Raw genomic sequence first — 4,666 nt, forward strand, 5'->3', positions numbered from 1 at the left:
GCAAAATCAATGTGAGGCCCTTTTCACACCATGGCCGGCCACAGGATTACCTTTTCCCAATTATTATTTTTCAATTTAATTTGTCATTTAATTGCTAATCAAAGCCTAGCCTAAATAGGAAAGTGGTGAATCACACTAAATAAAGCAGTTATTCTATTACACAGTAAAAGAGGAAACTGTTTATTTGGAAAGTTGTGGTCTTCTCTTTTCCTATATATAGCAGCCCCTCTCTTCTCTTTGCATGCATATGTGTTGCTTGAGAAACTTTGCTCTGCAAAGTGTATCACACGAAAATAAGAGAGAAAAATAAAGAGAGATTTCGAAATTCCCTAGTGAGAGAGAAGTGCCCACTCACATCATTCAGTATCTCATCATAGTTTGGAAGACTGTGAAGGATCACATCCAACTGAAGAACTTTCGGGCTCAGATCTTGATTATACTCTGCTACAGACAGGAATCAAGGGTTAGAGATCTGAGTGGAAGGAGACATAAATTCCGCTGCAATCACTGTAAGTTATTCTTAACTTTTATGTGTTTAGTTCATCGTTTTAGAAGTTCAATATTAGGTTGTTAAATCAACATACTTGCAATAGATCTAAGATCCTGGATAAATATAATACCAACAGATCATAGGCATCGTTTGCACTTTTTCTCATAAATGCCCCACCAGCTGCGGCATCTATGATGGTTCTGGTATTACCAATCAGCCCGTTGTAGAAGCTGTGAACCAACATCCACTTTTCGATCCCATGATGTGGACATTTTCTGATGAGATCCTTGAACCTCTCCCAAGCCTCATAGAGAGATTCATTGTCCAGTTGACAAAAATTATAAATTTCACCTCGCAGCTTGGCAGCTTTTGCTGGAGGAAAAAACTTGGACAAGAACTTTGTCGCCAAATCAGTCCATGTTGCAATAGAGTTCGATGGAAAGGAGATCAGCCAACTCTTAGCTCGCTCTCTCAGCGAGAATGGGAAAAGTCTCAAGCGGATTGCATCATCACTAACTCCATTGACTTTGAAAGTCTGACATAACTCCATGAAATTCGACAAGTGCAGATTGGGGTCTTCAGAGGGGAGTCCACCGAACTGAACTGAGGATTGCACCATTTGGAGTATGGCAGGCTTTATTTCAAAGTTATTGGCATCTACGGCGGGTGGTCTTATACAAGACTGAACCCCCATCAAAGTTGGAAGAATGTAGTCCCTCAGACTACGACCATTTGCTTGATCTTCAATGGCACCACTGTTATTACCGTTGTTGCCTCCATTGTTACCGCCATTAGCATTCTCAGCCATGATTTCTTGTGTTTCAGCAGTTGCTGAAACTCTTTCTTGCCTCTTATTTCTTCTATTTCTTCTACAGGTCTTCTCAATTTCAAGATCAACCGGCAGTATTACACTTTCTCCTTGACATCGCATGCACCTTTAATTCCTGAAATAGACAATCTAAAAGAAACAGATTAGCAATAAGCAGAAAGAATTAACCAAAGTAGAATTTAATCTAATTTTTGTAATATCAATTTTTAAACAATTCCCCGGCAACGACGCCAAAAACTTGTTACGAAAATTATGAACAATACGCAAGTGCACGTAATCAAGTAGTAAACTCACGCAGGTGAGGTCGAACCACAGGGAATTGAACTGAATACCACTAAATTAGACTTATGATTCTATTTGGTAGATAAATAATTTTGATAGATTTTGAAATAAAAAAAAAACAAGAAAATTAAAGAAAGCAATAAAGGTGTTTAATCAAGGATGAGAAATTAGGGAAAAGAATCCTGTTGATTTAATTACCCAATTGTTAATGCTAATTACTATTCCTCTTTCTTTATGTGAACGACAGATTATAAAATTAACCTATCTCTTTTAAGATCTTTTAGGTCCTAAATCACATGTTATCTAATCATATCTGAGATAGATTAACATATAATCAGCATTAAGCAATAATCTAAATGTCACAAAGGCTATGCAAATACTTTCGTTTCACATCAAAACCTAGTTTATCCAATTTTAGCATTCCCAATTCTCACTTTTTCAGATTTTGAATTGGGATCATAGAACATGTAGAAGGTGATCAATCTTAAACATGTAATTAAACAAAAATATGGATAAATTCACAATCAAGAAAGGAGAAATAACAATTATCATTAACAAAAAGTAATTTCAATCAACATTCATCATCTCCCCAAATAGGAGTTTAGTTCATAAAATCCATAATAACATCCATAATCAAAACTAAAACAGAAATTAACATAGAAATTAAGAGTTTAAGAAAGAACTAGTTGGTGATTGCATTCCGGATCGCCACCATTGCTTCCTCTGCCTCCTTCTTTCACTTTTTAGTCCAATTTTTGCCTCTCTCCCTTCTAAAACACGAGCCCCTTAAATAGAAATTAGGGTTGCTACCTTTGAAAAAGTCAAAAACTGCCCAAAAATCTCGTTTTTCGCCCCTAGTCGCGACTACATAAAGTCTAGTCGCGACCATAGACAAAATACAAAAAATATGCTTGCTGCCTAGCTCCTAGTCGCGACCATGGTCGCGACCATGAAAAAGGGTCGCGACCATGGAAAGTGGTGGTCGCGACTACTGGAGCAAAATTTGACAGCTTCAGCATCTTTCAGTAAAATGTGCATAACTTTCACATACAAACTCCAAATGAGTTGATTCAAGATGCGTTGGAAAGAAGAGAAAGAAATCTAAAACTTTTATGTTTTGACTTTTTCCAAAATCTGATTAGAACATAGTAAAATTTAAGCTTGAAGTTTCAGCTTTATTTTCTTACAGAATTTTCTCTATTTTATAGATTGTTGTTTTCCGAAATTTGATCAATTTATACATTTCAAGTGTGAAACCTGAAACCAAAGAAAACAAGCGTAATTTTATTCCAAATATAATAATCAAGAAGGAAAATAACTATAAAAAGTGACCCAAAACTTATGCTAAAAATAGCCTAACAAAAGGCTGCTATGTAAACAAAGAATATAAATTTATTTCAATATACGAAAATAAACTAATAAGTTCATTTGGGATATATGCCAAATAAACTTATGAGTAATGCATTTCATGTGAGCAAGACATTTCATCATATTCAAATCTTTGACAAGTGCATAGATTGTTATCCAAATTTACTATGTAAAACATGTTACAGTCATGTATTTTGTATACAATCAAATTTGATTTGATGTCTCGACCTAAAAAAGAATAGACTAATTAGTTTGTTATTTTATAGGAAAACATTTTGTTTGAAATAAAAAATAAATTGTTGTTACAATATATGAAAAATAGACTAATAAGTTTATTGACGTATGTTTGATTATAGTTTACTATGTATTGAAAAAAAATAAAATATTGTTCAAACAAATAGAATCTACTAAGTTTATTGACATATATAATGGTAGACTATATGAAATGAACTGAATTATTATTCCAATATACGAAAAGAAAAATAAAAATTTGTTTCAATATGCTAAAATAAATTAATAGATTTATTAGCATATACGATAATAGGCTATACGAAAAGGCTACTATGTAAACAAAGAATGAAAATATATTTCAATATGTCAAAATAAACTAATAAGTTTATTAGGCATATACGAGTATAAGCATATATGCCAAATAAACTTATGAGCAAGGAATTTCATCATATTCAAATCTTTGACAAGTGCATATATTGTTATTCAGGATTACTATATAAGACATGTTACAGTAATGTACTTTGTATACAACCAGATTTGATGTCTCAACTTGAAAAAAAATAGACTAATTAGTTTGTTATTTTATATTCACACATTGTGTTTGAAATAAAAAAAATGAATTGTTGTTCCAATATACACGAAAATTAGACTAATGTGTTTCTTGGCGTATATCATTATGTTTGATTATAGTTTACTCTGTATTGAAAAAAATAAAATATTATTCCCCCAACAAACGATAACTAGTAGGTTTATTAACATATTGTAGGCTATATGACATGAAATAAATTGTTGTTCTAATATACAAAAGAAAAATAAAATTTGTTTTAATATGCAAAAATAAACTAACTGATTTATTAACATAACTAATAGAATGAATTCTGTATGAATTACTTTGTATGATCTATGTTTCTTTTGTATATCAGTTTTGTAAATTAATATCATGAATATATTCAATATTTAGTTTGAAAATAAAAAGAAAATTATAAACACCATTAATAATTGTAAACATATCAGCTTTAAAAAAATGTTGATTGTGAACATCTAACTTGATATGAAAGCAACAAAAAGTATTGAAATTTATAAGAGGCAGCTTTGTAAAATATGTTTACAAATGAGGTTTACACAAGGAGGTATTAAAAAAATTATAGAAAATTTGGAAAACCGTGATCATGTGCTCTGCACCTCCTGACGCACGTCCCATCCAACTGTCGCTGACGTCATCCTTCTCTTCAGCTTGTTCAAAAAGCAACATAGGTTTACAAAAGGAGGTATTAAAAAATTTTGGAAAATTTGGAAAACCGTGATCATGTGCTCTGGACCTTCTGACGCGCGTCCCATCCAGCTGTCACTGACGTCATCCTTCTCTTCAGCGTGTTGAAAAAGCAACAGGATTGGATTAAATTTTAAAAACGGTATAAAGTAGCGGTAATATTAATAATTATAAAAACTAAGTTATTATTGGGATG

General features: G+C 32.4%; 1 non-coding gene across 1 annotated transcript; it reads left to right on the forward strand.

Annotated features, from left to right (window-relative positions):
- The first annotated feature begins 744 nt into the window (after positions 1–744).
- On the forward strand, positions 745–851 carry LOC115708367 (small nucleolar RNA R71). Its single transcript, XR_004009867.2, has one exon. It is a non-coding gene; the product is annotated as a small nucleolar RNA R71 (small nucleolar RNA).
- The last annotated feature ends 3,815 nt before the right edge of the window (positions 852–4,666 follow it).

Source organism: Cannabis sativa, chromosome 1, assembly GCF_029168945.1.
Source record: "Cannabis sativa cultivar Pink pepper isolate KNU-18-1 chromosome 1, ASM2916894v1, whole genome shotgun sequence".
Taxonomy (NCBI): Eukaryota; Viridiplantae; Streptophyta; class Magnoliopsida; order Rosales; family Cannabaceae; genus Cannabis; species Cannabis sativa.